Below are 15,398 nucleotides of genomic sequence, written 5' to 3'. Positions count from 1 at the left end.
GAAACAGTGCATTACAGATATCATTTGTCAGGTTTACAAAGGCTTCCTCTTCTTCACAATCCTTTGACCACACAAATTTGACTTTATTTGTAAGTAATTGACATATAGATATGTTTTCTCACAAAAATTTCTTATGAATTTAGACTAAAGTTCTGTCAAACTCAAAAATGCCATTACATCGTCCTTACTTGCTGGACTAAATCTTGTTTGGGTTTATACCATCCTTACTAATATTGTGTCCTAAATATACAACTACGTCTTGTACAAATTTATATTTGCTAAATTCAACTGTCAAACCTTTATCTTTCAGAAGTGCCAATAGTTGTTTTAATCTCTCATCATGTTCTGACTTGTATTTGCCCACAACCAAGAAGTCATCCTGAAAAAACATCGCACCAGTGATTTCCTTGAAGACGTTGCTCATAATTCTTTGAAATAACACAGCAGCTGATGCCTATCCAGATGGCACCCTGGTGAACTGAAAACAGTCAAGTGGTGTAACAGATGTGGCCATTGTTGTACTATCCTGGTGAAAAGGAACCTGATAATAAGCTGCTTTGAGATCTAACGTTGAAAACCAACATGCATCTTTGATGGCAGCAAACATTTCATATATCCTAGGTAAAGGATACTGATCAAACAAAATGTTTTTATTGAGTTTTCTGAGATCCACATATAACCTAACTTTGCCATTAGGCTGTCTTACTACTACCAATGGTGATATCCACTCAGCCGATTCTAACTGTTCGATTATACGTTCTTTGACCAATTGTTCTAAATCCAGCTGTACTTCATCTTGTACACATGGAACCACTGATTCAACAATTCATTGTTTACAATTACATCCAGCTTATCACTTACTGTTAATATCGGCTCGGAACTGTTGGGATTTAAGATAATCCCCAGTTCTCCTTGATCTATTCATCCAAAAACTGAAGGTTCTTGTTTGGATACATACATTGTACAATTTGCCTTTCTTTCTTTAAATTGGAATTCTAACTCTCAGTCCCCCAATAATTCAATTCTGTCTCCAGTGTAACCTTTAGCTATGATTGGATTTATCTATATGGGGGCCCCCTTTTTAAAAATAAATTGATCTTTCCAAATCTCTTCACTCACAATGGTAAAAGGGAACCCAGAATCTGCCATAACATTAATGATCACCCCACCCATATTCACTTGACACAGGATTTTTTCTTTTTCACCTAACACCCAGAATGTCATAGTCGAGGCAGAATACATATTTTGCAATCAGTATTTTCTAAATCAGCTGAGTTTGTATCACCATCTTCTGTTACACATTTAACATTATTTTTCGTAATGCTTGTTCTTTTCCCACATACTCTTGCATAATGGCCTACAATTCCACATGTTGAGCATTTTTGATTTCTGGCAGGACATTTTTTATAAAATGCCAAATGTTCCGCACTTCCACACCGATAACATTTTCTCGTACATGAACCTGAGTTTAATAATTTATGCTCAGTTGCATCCCTGTGTTTTCCATCTTTTTGACTCTGTAGTATTTTATTAGATTCTTCACTGTTCTTGCTTTTAGAAGCAGTAATTTTATTCACTACTTTAACTTCTTGTTGCTTTGTCCATGACCACATTAGCATGCTTCCTGTGAGTTCTGCTTTTTTCACTAAAGCAACCACTTCTTTTAAAGGAGCCTCTCCATTAACCTGTAATGTATCCTGGATATTCGAATTACTTGTATGCATTATAATTTGATCCTTTATAAGTTCCTTCTAAAGGACTCCAAACCTACACGTTAACGCTAATGTACGTAAAGCAGACACATAATCATCCATACTCTTGGATTTACCGGCTTCTTTTGAAAAAATATATCTATCCACAGCTACACCTACAATTGGAGAAAAATGTGAATCTAAGTCATCCAATGCATGCATGAAAACATCCCCTCCTTGTCAAGGTTTCTTCTCTATTTGATTGTATATTTTAAGCACACCAGGACCTAAACAATATTGTAAAACTTTTTTTTTCTTTTCTGGAGAGAACCCTTCCTCATCAAATGTATCTATATAATTGCAAAAATATTCTTTCCATTCCTTCCATGGCATTGAAAGTCCACCGTTAATTTGTAAGAAGGGTTGCAAGGCTGGTAAGTTCAATTAATTTAAAGCACAAATATTGAAGTATATACAACTTCTCCAATAATATTTTTAATAAATATGTTTTTAAATCCTATGAATTGTATGAATACATTTTATAATAATATACTATTAATGTATTAAACTCAATTCTGTTAATGGTATCTATAGGAGATGAAACTTTGGTGTGTCTGCCACTGTTATTATGAACATAGGTAGGTGTAGTGTGCCTGTCACCGTGTAAATAGATAATGGACAGGTGCAGTGTGCCTGTCAACATAATCCAATTGAAGTAGTACACACAGGCAAAGTAGTAAATTAATCTTGGGCGTGGATGTCACCGTAACTATGAACACAGGTAGGTGCAGTCTGACGATTACAGTGAACTTTCCTTCTTTTTTTCAGAGATGTAGATATTAGTAGATGTACATGTACCATAAACTGCAACTGGAGTCTTCCGAACCTCCCAAAATGGCCACCGTTTGTGCTATGCGTGACTTTAGTTCTTTTTTAAGCACCTTGGGCTTGTTGTCTCAGCATACTTGAGCCCACATTCAACTTCCGATCTTCCTGTAACAGAAAACAGCTTTCCTTGAATCTCATACGACATCCATCATTGAACCACACTTCCCATATACAAAGCACACGTATGAGCTAATAACTTTTTTACCTGTGATTGCACAGCATACAATTCCAGGATTCACAGACAAATTCATAAATTACTTGCAGATTCTTCTGTATCAAATTCTCTTGGTTTTGTCATGTTTCATTCAGCAGCGCACCATCTCTCCTGCACTTTCTTACTGCTTCTGAGTCAGCAACCACTCATCACCAATTCTGTTGTGAAGGGCTCCACTACAATCATAAGTAGGTTTTAAGTAGCTTTATCAGCAGCCTCATACATGGTGTAGCTTGAGGTGCTCTTCCTTCTACCACCCTCATAACCGTTGTTCTCTGAATGCCCCACTCCACTTGCTATGCCCCCATTATACATGTTGGTACACTCCAATGCTGAGACTCTGAATGTAATTACATCACCCTGTTCTGTAAACTAACTGTATGTACATTATAATAATGGGGTCATGTGAATGGGTTTGTTGATAGGTTTTTCATACCAATGTTAAGTTTTCTGTGTTATTGGTGTTGAAGCAGAGGAAGTTCTTGTTTATCCATTCTTTTGTAGCCAGCAAGCATAGGTAGGCGGCTGAAGATTCTGCTTTGTCATGGTGAAGATCAATTAGAATTTGGGCATCAACTGCATACATTTGGCAAACTAAATCAAAAGAAAGATTACATTTAAATCTGGTAGTGGTCGCATATAAGTACTGAAAAGGAGTGAGGTAGGGACACGCACTGGGATACCCCACAAATAATACTGGAAAGGTTTGGTGTGAACTGCCTAATTTAATGCATTGTTTCTTGTTAGTTTTAACAGCAATGGCAGTATCCAAGAGTGTGCATTTCTGCAAGTACAATAATCTCTGCCTCTGATTTAAAAATTAAAGTGATGATGAATGATGATCAAGTTATTTCGTCTCACAAAGCACTAATCAAAGACGCCTGTGTTGTCTTAAAATGTTCTATCATTTAATACCTCGTCTTTGATGGTCAGAATGTTAAGTCATGCCTTTTCTTTTAAAAGCCGATATTTTAATGAGAGGAAAATCTCTCACAGACTCTCAGTCATATTTTAAAGTTAGTGAAACCTTTTTTTATTTTTTTAAGAACGAAGAGTAAAGCAGCTATTCACTTAGCCTAACATACTTTGCTGAACTCAAGCGATTATAAAAATGTTAGCATACTGTGCATATCTGTGCCTTCCACATAATGATACATCCATCTAAAACAGTTCTCCATACTACTAAAGGAGCCATGAATTAACCCCCCTGTTCTCCTTCCCTAAAAGTTAGCACTTTTTTTTTTGCAGGGTGATACACCTAGAGGGGAATTCTAGATCTGCCTGCATCGATTCTGACCCCTGCAGTTCTTGAACGCTGTCCTTCACAGCAGCCCAAACTTCCTTGGGTTTGGTTCATAGCTGGTCAGAAATGTCTGAACATGCTGCAGATTATACCATCTACTGCTTTTAGATGAAAATGTATATGTAATGTGAGAGAAGAGTCACACATTATCACAGAGACGTGTGTCTCACATTGGTCTCTCTGCCCAGCAGACAAACGCCCTCTGGTTTTAGGCTGCCAATGCATGCATAGCTTTCATGCAGGTTCCCACACTCTAACCATTGCTTGAGTCTCTCCGCCATTTTGTTGGTTTTCCACTCCTGATGACTTGCATACCTTGGGCCTGAAAGTTATTGTCTCATTTAAGCACAGTTTTTCTTTCCTAGACACCCAGCAATCACATCCATTGTTTTTAACTTTTTTTTGCTGCTAAGCATGGCTAAGGATCTGGCTTCTAAAAACCCTCTGATATTCTAACTATAGCTCAGTGTTGAGAAGGGTGGATCAGCATTTGCATGGAGAACATTTCTGAAATGAATGAACTCAACCGAGGCCTACTTGTGGGCTACTTCTGAAGGCCCATTTTTCCAGATCTCGTTGGGATGTTAATACTGTCTCACATTTTTATGACTGTTTAAGTGCTCTTGTTCTTTGTCCCTCACCCACGGATCTCTGGATCACCTTACCTTTGCAAGTTATACGCTGTGCCTGTCTGGAGCATTCTGTTTGTTGGCCTGCACCAGTAACATAACAGCCCTAATTATAAAAACATGTGTGGGTGGCTACATTTTCAAGAGTAATCCATCTGAGTTAAGTTCAGTAGGAAATGAACATAGTAGTCTGTTCTACCACAATCAAAGACATTTTGCCAAGCCTTCAACAAGAAAGATGAGCAGAAACTGCTGCAGTCAGTGAGGTGGGCAATATGGTAGCTTCTTGTCGAATTGGTGCCTCTGGTGCCCACCGCTTAAGGATTGAAGGGGACACGTGGAACACTTACAACGCATACACACACAAGCTAGTTTCAGGATATCAACTGAGCCCCCTGAAAACACCTATCAGATTAAGACCACCAAAAGGCTACTCTTATTCTTGGTGATTCCCCTCCTTGTAGCGCAGGCATCAAACCCCCAAGGTAAAATTCATGCAATGCATGGGTATGTGAATATCTGCAGTGCTGTGTTGCTCAACTAGTAAATGTTGCACAACACTGTAATTACTAAGAGTAAGGCACCAAGAATATAATCTATCTTCACAGAAAAAAACCTGTGGAGGCAGCAGTGTGAAGCTTCAGAACTTCACTCAACAGAAAAAGGAAGTTTAGAAACTGTGCAATTTATTGATAATTACATATCTTGCATACAAGGGCTCCACACAATATTCCACTTCTCATTGCTTGCACCTGTTTTTGGGAACTTGGGTTTTGCGTAAAGCCAGCTCATACTCTTTCAATATGTCAAGCTTTGCATGAAAGCTAATGGGCTTTTGCACAGATTCCACAATTTACACCTTCTTTCCAGAGTTGATACAGAGGTTTGGCATTCTACAATGCAAACCCATTTTTGGCTGTTCTCGCTTCATCTTTCTAGTGCAATATATGTTTGCATCAGAAACTTAATCAGCACTGTAATTTGCACTTCTTTGTGTCATGCAAATGTGTTGTAAAGTTCAAGCATGAAGGGACACATAAGGTAAGTGCCAAAAGGAACTTTGTTATATTCGCTCACACCAACCGAGAATAGCAGCCGCCCTCTTCCAGTCCTCTTGCAACCTTTCATACCTTGCTTCAACTGTCATCCTGGAACCTTCCATACCTCACATTCTAGGATGACAGACAGCCTTATAATAAAGATGATATGTCTATATTCTAGACCAACACAACACATACACCTCCCTTTAATAGCATTGGCAATATTTCCATTAATAGAAAAGCTATGGAAAAAATGCAAACTCAACAAGGCTACAGATGTACATAACATATTGAGTAAACTGATATAATAGGACTATAGCTGTGCAAAAGGTCAACATTAGGGAGAATACAAAATAACAAAAACATAACACAAAAACAATGTTCATGAACAGATAGTCAAAACACTGTCATTGTACAAATTAGCATAATTTGCTACTCTACCACACTAGAAATAATCAAAATATAATATAATCCTTCCACCACTTGGGTCTAGCAGGAGATCTCAGTGTATGTTTGGGATGAGTTTTGCTATTTGAGTCTCCACATTAAACCTTACATTGATATTGTCCATATCCACTCCATTTCACTTTGCCAAGCCGGACATGCTCCACACATCACCATTGTCCAACTTAACAACTTTCTTCACAGCAGTCCTAATTTTGAAAGAACCATTGTAGTCAAATTCATCCTTCCTCACAAACCCAGGCTTCTTCACAAGTACCATCTCACCCACCATTCACTGCTGTGATTTGGTGCAGTTCCTCTGGTCATATTGTTTCTCGGGTGTTAACTCCTCAACCACTTACTTTCCTTTTTAAGTTCACTCCTACTTCATTCTCTTTCCATCCATTTCAGTCCTTGTACTTTTCCAATTATCCATGTGGGGGTTCAACCTTGTGTCACCAATCCTACCTCTTATCCAGAAAAAAAGGTGACTTAGACGTCACTGAACTCAGAGTGTTGCGATAGGCCCAAGACACTTCATTCAAAATCTTTGTGAAAGGTCAGTTTGCTTGCATTGCCCTTTGTACACATGATTTCACCACACGTTTCATGCATTCAGCAAGACCATTAGCTTGTAGCGAATATAACGCTGTCTTAAAATGAACAATAGGCAAATTTCTCAAAAACTCTTGCATTTCATGCAATGTCAACTGAACTCCACTGTCTGTAATAATCTCCTGCGGCACACATTCACGAGCAAACTCTTCCTCCGAGAAGGTAATCACTAACCTAGTGCCACTGAACCAACACACTTAGGGCCTCAGTACGCGGTTGGCATCCGTGGACAGCCATGGTAGAGGTGGCAGTCTGACCACCGCAACTTTGGCGGTCGGACTGCCGGGTTACGAGTTTGCCAGTCAGACCGCCAGAGGACCACTGGCACCACCATAGTCAGTGAGGAGAGGACCGCAGGAGTCCTGACCACGGAGGCCAGTGTTAGAGATCCGGCATAGGGACCGTCATAGCCATTAAGACCTGTTGGACCACAAGCTTTCAATGGTGATCTCACTACTATGGAAAGCTTGGTGGTATGGCAGGTAAGGGGCCCAAAACAGGGGGCCGCAGGAGCTATGGCCCCATGGAGGGTGAGGCAGGGGCCAGTGTGGGCCCCGCAAACAATTTGGGGCTCAGGGTTGCATTGTGTCCCGTGCACAACGTGGTGCATGGGTGCAGTCTGCCCTTCGTATCAACAGGTAAGGATGCATAGCCGGCAGTGGCTCTATTATACGGCCCCTGGTTCCCCCTGCCAGTTACACCAGCCACGTGGGAAACTCTCAATCCGGCGGTCTTCGGGACCTTCGGCCTGGTGCCAAACTCATAATGAAGCCCTTAGTAACCACCTGTTTTGACATGTAATCCACCAACAATATAACAGATCTTTCATTAGGTAGTAACAGATGGAAAGGACCAGCAAAATTGAATCCAAACTTTCTCCAAGGTTCCTCCAGAATGTTTACAGGAGACAAAGGAGCGCTACTTACTGTTTTACTTTGGTCACTCCTGGTACATGTGACACAATCTTTGACTATCCCTTCCGCATGCCAATCTAATCCTGGACACCAGTACAACTCCTTAATTCTAGCTTTGCTGAGATTCATTCCCAAATGGCCCTCATGTGCCTATTTAACAATCTTCTTTCTCATGACTCTGGGTAGGATTAACCGAATAGTTCTGAACAGCTCATTCTCATTCCAATTCAATTTTTCTCTTACATTTCAAAACCCTTTAATGTCCTCAGAAAGAGTCTTATATTCTGACCAACATTTGACTATATATTCTTTGAGTTCCTTTGTTCTTTATCCTATCTCTTGCCAACTGCCACTCATCTTTATGCAATGCGCTTTCACAGACCTAAACGACCTGGTCAGAATCCACCAACACCACATCGCTATCAATTGGCAGTCAAGATAAACAATCTGCCATCATTTTTTCGGAGATGGTAATATACTCCACCTGGAAAGTTAAGTCACTCAACTCCTCCACCCATCCCTTAATCCTAGGTGTAAATTCACGATCTTTCCTGGTGGAAAATACACAAACTAATGGTCTATGATCAGACCTGATCACAAACAGCATGCCCCACATGTAGAACTTAAAATGTTCAAATTGCCTAAGAAGACACCGAAGCCTCCCTCTCAATGATGGAATATCGCTCTTCAGCATCCTTGAACAATCGAGAAGCAAATGCTAATAAGTTCTCTTCCCTACCATCAATCTGTAATCTGTTTATAACCCCTTGAGGCAGGCATCCGTGGTAAAAATAGTTATCTTAGAAACATCAGTGTCCCAGGGTAGGCATTTCTCCAATGCAGCTTTTGATAGCCTCAAAGGCTTTACCAGATTCAACTGACCACTTAAACTTCATACATTTCTTTAGCAAAGCCCTGATGGGTTGAGCTCACACAGACAAAATTGGGTGTGAATTTTAAGTAGAACTCTGGAAACCCCAGGAAGGACCTCACTTCATCTTTATCACATGGAGCTTGTGCTTCGAGAATCAAATCAACCAACTCCAACTTGAACTTGATCCCCTCAGCAGAGATAGTGTGTCCTAAGTATGAAACTGCACCCACACTAAATTTACACTTCTATTTCTTCAATGTTAAACCTGCTCTTGCCAATCTGGCCAAACGTTTTTCCAGGGTACAGTCATTATCATCAAGCACTTTCCCATAAATCAAGATGTCATCCTGAAAGAAGAGTATGCCAGCTACACCGTCAGCACTTTTTTCATGATCCTCTGAAAACATGCAACATGGATGCCAATCCAAATGGCATCCTAATAAAGCGGTACACCCCTAACGGTATGACAAATTATTTTAGGTGTCTGGACTCATCATGTAATTTGACCTGATGAAACACTGATGAGAGATCCAGATCACTGAATACTTTGGCACCTCCAAGCATAGTTAGGGCCTCAGAGATATTTGGGAGAGGCTATCAACCCACCCAGATGCGCTTATTGAAAACTCTAAGACCCACACTCATCATGAATTGTTTACCTCTATTTTGTGGTGCCAATTCAAAAGGAGCAAGACATTCTGAGGATTCAATTTCTTCTATCACTCCACTAGCAACCAACCTGTTGATTTCTCCTTTTAGTGGTTCTAACATGAGATTAGGAACATTTCTCACTTTATGAACACAGGTAACATCATTCTTCTTCAAAATAATTTTGTGTTCTTATGGAGACCCAATTTTACACTGAACACATTGGCAATTGCAATAGTATATCCCCATGCTCTTGTTCCGGTGATACAGACCTAGGTCCAGTTCTTCAGAATTGGGTTGTATCATCAAGCCATCTTAGTCAGATCTTCACACACTGTCTGAATAACCTGACTCTTGTCACCTTTACACACTCGAATATAATGACCCTCTTTCCATATTTCCTACAAATGGAATTCCTGGCATAACATTGGACACAGTTAGACGCATGAGCAGGATTACCACAGAGGTAGCACTTCATCTTAATGCTTTTGTTTTACTTGTTTGTGCTATTTTGTTCTACTTCTTGTTTGAGCATAACAACATGTCCCCCACCATTTAATTTACAGTAGAATTGAAACAGTTGCAGAATCGGGCCATTTGCGACCACTAAAATCTATTTTTCCACGTACCAAACCCTATTTTGTGATTCGGTAACCTATTCCAGAATTGCAAAATGGGTTAGCAAAACATGTACATTTTATGGACTCCGTGAAGATAGTGGTAACTGTAGGAATGTTTCTATTCATACGATAATGTAGAATGGTGGAGGCTAAAAATTCCAGAGGTTGGCAGTTGTTTCTGCTGTCAGCCAGCTGGAGGTCACATCGGTTTAAGCTGAATAAAGAAGATTTAAACTCACTGGTCAGTGTGAGTTACTTCAGTAACCTATACGCAAAGGTTCCTCAAGGGACCCTCTCCCCTTTGTGAATGTGGATGAAAATATTTTAGGAGCAGGCAGTTATCCCATGGACCACTATATACTATTAAAAAATGATTTTTTTTTTTTTCATTTTTCTGTTTGAAATGCAACCCATTTTCCCTTAAGGAAAACCATCTGCATTTAAAAAAAAAAATTGCTTTATTGAAAAAGCCATCACAAACATGGTGGTCTGCTCACTCCAGCAGGCCACCATCCCTGTGATTCTTGCGATTCACAATCGGTCTCAAAGCAAGACCTACCTCACGAATATTAATTGCGACCCAATGTGACTCAAACAATGTTTTTGCGATTTCTTAACTGCGAATCACAAAAATTCACAATTGGGAAATCACAAATCTTTTTTTTCGTACATATGTCCTGTAATTTCCTAACTACTGGAAACTTCTCACCTCTAATTGCCACAAGGTATGAATCAAATAAGATTTTCCATCTCTTCTATGGTATGAGAGGTTGACCCTTGTCACACAAAAAGACGGGGGAGAAGGCATGTTAGCTACTGCCATTATGATGAATCTACATAAGGACCCAGTAGAGAATAGCAAACATAATAATACAGGAATACCCTTGGAAATGAAATGTTACATGAAGTATACACCATTATTCATATTGTCAATATAAGTATGTGCAAGTATTTTCCCTAGAATCTCTCCACGTGAGAAAAACTGTACCCCAACAGTATTGTCTTTATTCCGTTATGTTGCTGAGTAAATGCAAAGACAACTTCGCAAATCTTGACCAGAGACCAAACAATACAGCACGAACAATGCTTTTCCAGAAAAATTACCACACTGTTGGGTCATGTAGAGATTCAATGCTGTATCGTTGCTGGCACTGCTGCTATTAGATTTGTCAATTAATTCACAGTTTAAGGAGGTCACTTAAAGTTTCTGGCTGCAACGTTTTACATCCCATCCTTGTTGCCAATGTTGTAAAGTTCAAACATGAGGGGACACATAAGGTAAGTGCCACAAGGAACTTTATTGGATTCGCTCACACCAACGAGGATAGCAGTTGCCCTCCTCCAGTCCTCAGCTCTAGTTGTTATGCTGGAAATGTTCATACCTCTCATACCAGGATGACAGACACTTTCATAATAAAGATGACATATCTGCATTCAAGACCAACACAACACAATGCCTTCACTAAATAATTGTACATCTGAGCCCAGATATTTATTCTACCCTGTCTTAATGACAGAATGATCTCAAGTGAATGTTGAGTGCACCCATGCAAATGGATCACACAATCCTAAGAAGTGTGACCTCCATTTGCAGTGGATGTGCAATGGATTGTGGCTGTAATTTGAGTGGAGGATGGAACAGTAGAGTGCTGATGTCTGATATGTTTACCTTAACTCCATTTGTTTTCCGGTTTCTGGATTCCGGTTTCCAGCGCTGGAAACAACGACATCACCCCCTCACAAGACCTCTGCGACTCACTCGCCTCGTTCTTTCACCGCAAGATCACCGACATACACAACAGCTTCGGCGCACAGACCACGCACCCAACCACCAACCCGACGCCCCCCAACACCACCCTCCGCGCCTGGACCCCGGTCAGCACCGAAGACACCATCCATACGATGAACACTATCCATTCCGGATCACCAACCGACCCATGCCCCCACCACGTCTTCAACAAGGCCGACTCCGTCATCGCACCCCATCTCCGGGACATCATCAATTGCTCCTTCAACACCGCCACCTACCCGGAGAGCTGGAAGCATGCCGAACACAGCGCCCTCCTGAAGAAACCATCAGCAGACCCCACCGACCTCAAGAACTACCGCCCCATCTCGCTCCTCCCGTTTCCTGCCAAAGTCATCGAGAAGACCGTCAACAGACAGCTGGCCGCCTTCCTCAAGACTAATGGATCCATCGACCACTCACAGTCCGGCTTCCGAGCCAACCACAGCACCGAGACCGCCCTCATCGCAGCCACTGACGACATCCGAGCCCTGCTCGACAACGGGGAAACAGCGGCCCTCATCCTCCTGGACCTCTCCGCAGCGTTTGACACGGTCTGCCACCGCACCCTAGTGCAGCGCCTCAGCAACATCGGAATTCAAGAGAAGGCTCTAGAGTGGATCATCTCGTTCCTCACCGGAAGAACCCAGAGAGTCCGCCTCCCCCCGTTCAGATCCAAGGCCACCGAAGTCATCTGCGGCGTACCACAAGGATCATCACTCAGCCCCACCCTCTTCAACGTCTACATGAGCCCCCTCGCAGCCATCGCACGCCATCACAACCTCAACATCATCTCCTACGCCGACGACACCCAGCTGATCCTCCCCCTCACCAACGACCCAGCCACCGCCAGAACCAACCTGCACGAAGGGATGAAAGACGTAGCCGAGTGGATGATGAACAGCCGCCTGAAACTGAACTCAGACAAGACGGAAGTCCTCATCCTTGGATCATCACCCTCTGCCTGGGACGACTCCTGGTGGCGCCCTGGGCAGCGCACCCAAACCTACGGACCACGCACGCAACCTGGGCTTCATCCTGGACTCCTCCCTCTCGATGACCAGACAAGTCAACGCCGTCTCTTCATCGTGCTTCAACATCCTACGCATGCTCCGAAAGATCTTCCGATGGATCCCCACCGAAACCAGGAAGATGGTCACCCAGGCACTCGTCACCAGCCGACTGGACTACGGTAACACCCTCTACACCGGAACCACGGTCAAACTACAGAAAAGACTCCAACGCATCCAGAACGCCTCCGCACGCCTCATCCTTGACATCCCCCGACACAGCCACATCTCCGGACACCTGAGAGACTTGCACTGGCTCCCCGTCAGCAAGAGAATCACGTTCCGCCTCCTCACCCACGCACACAAGGCCCTCCACGACCTGGGCCCCAGGTACCTCAACAATCGCCTGACCTTCTACACTCCCACCCGCCAGCTACGATCGACCAGCCACGCCCTCGCCGCCGTGCCACGCATTAGAAAAGCCACCATGGGAGGAAGATCCTTCTCCTACCTGGCAGCCAAGACTTGGAACTCCCTCCCCATCCACCTCCGTCTGACCCACGACCACCTCTCCTTCAGGAAGCAACTCAAGACCTGGCTGTTTGAGCAGTAGCGGTCCCCCCTCCCCCCAGCGCCTTGAGACCCTCCGGGTGAGTAGCGCGCTATACACATTTTTTGATTGATTGATTGATTGATTATGATGTATACAATTAGTCACTGTGTATATGAACCAATCCATTTATAAATTTTTAATGCAATGCAGATGAGCAACAAAAGGTTCTGTACTGTGTTGTGCAAGGGAGAGAAAGGGATGCAGAGCTATATTTACTTAAAATCTTCAGAAAATGTGTACAAACAAGCTACCTACCACCACACACTACCTTTGCACTATGGTGCAAAGGTGTGCATGTGATGTGTAACATAGGCTTCGTATTAGAAGTATACCATTCCAGTACAAATTATTATGCCTAGCAATTCTAATAGCATTCCACACACTGGATGTGTGCTGTGCAGCACACACACAATTTGTGGAATGTTAGGACAAATTAAAACATTTATCCAACTTTGGAACTGGTTCAAGGGGCATTATTTGCAGAGCCTCGTCTGAATATCTTAATAGATCAAGCTTTGTATCAACAACTATGGGTGGTTGCGCTGATCTGCCAAAGTACCGGCCATGTAATGCCCCATTGATGCAAAGTGGCACAAAGAAGTTCAAAGCACAATTTGCACCAAGAAAACAGCACCCTTCCAGCACTAAATACTTTTTGAGTTGGAAGATAAATATCTTTTCCTACAAAAACCATTCCAAGTGACTGCAAATCAACAAACATACATGGGTGGCCATATTGGGGTGATATTTGTAATAATGTTTTACAAAAACTATTCAAAGATGGTCACCATGTGTTTGCATGCATGCACATGTAGGGGCAGCCTTTTTTTATTGATCTCATCATACCATATATGGGACCGTTCTCTAATTCCTTATAACTATTGCCATCTAATTGTGCACTCAAAACTTCATCACAGTACATTTCCCTGTTCAATAGCACAGTTGTTCCCACTTTATTAACAAGTTCAATAATTAGGCTATTTTTTGCCAAATTATTGCTTCATGTTCTGCTGTTTCAAAATTGTTTACATCACATAAAACTCAAAGCTTACTGACTCTGCAGTGATGCAGGTGGATAAAAAGTAGGTGAGTTTTAAATCTGTAATATTGTCATTGTCAAAATGTCACAATTTTCTTCATCCCTTGTTGTCTTATTACATTTGATCTTTTTATCTTAACTTGGTGTGAACATTTGAGGTACTTTTTTGTTAACTATGTTGATATTTTGTTAGATAACTCACACTCTGTTCTCTCTCTCTCTCTCTCCTCTGTCTGGGGATCACCTTACTGCTCTTTAGCGATCAATCAACCAGGATTTTTGTTAAGAGCTGCTAATCACCTGCTAGGGTATCCAGGTGCTTGAAGGCTCACTGGAACAGCCAGGTCTTCAAGGCCCTTTGGAATTCCGGAAGTCAGGTGATGGTTCGGAGCTGCATTGGGAGGCTGTCCTATGTCTTCATTGTGATGTAGGAGAAGGAGTTGTCTCCACTTCTGGTCCAGTATATGCGAGGAGTGTGGGCAAGTGCTAGGAGGCAGAGTGTAATCTTCTCAATGGTTGGTGGTAGTTCAGGCAGTGGTTAATGCAGGCGGGTCTTTGGTTGTGCAGGGCCTTGTGTGCATGGGGCAGCATTTTGAATTTTCATCTCTTCTTTATTGGGAGCCAGTGGAGTCGTGTGAGGTGGGGTATGGTGTGAATTCATTTGGGGAGTCAAGGATGAGTCTGGCTGTAGCGTTCTGTATGGTTTGAAGTTTCTGTAGGAAGGGTGTGGCTATTCCTATGTAGAGAGCATTGCCCCAGTCCAGTCAGCTGATGATGAGGGCCTGTGTCACTGTGTGTCTCGTGTGCAAGGATAGCCACTTGAAGATCTTGCGTAGCATGTGCAGAGTGAGAAAACCGGCAGAGGAGACAGTGTTTATCTATGATCTCATAGTGAGGTTGTTATCTATGATATTTCCAAGGTCTTTGGCATGGTCAGTGGGTAAGGTTCAATACTTCCATCTTGTCTGTGTTTAGCTTACGGTAGTTAATCTTCAGCCAGGCGATGATTGACATGCACATGTGGTCCTGGTGGTGTTGGAGTCATCTGCATATGTTATTATGTTGAGACT

Source organism: Pleurodeles waltl, chromosome 5 (genome assembly GCF_031143425.1).
Source record: "Pleurodeles waltl isolate 20211129_DDA chromosome 5, aPleWal1.hap1.20221129, whole genome shotgun sequence".
NCBI classification, from domain to species: Eukaryota; Metazoa; Chordata; class Amphibia; order Caudata; family Salamandridae; genus Pleurodeles; species Pleurodeles waltl.
Note: the sequence above shows the minus strand (reverse complement) of the source record.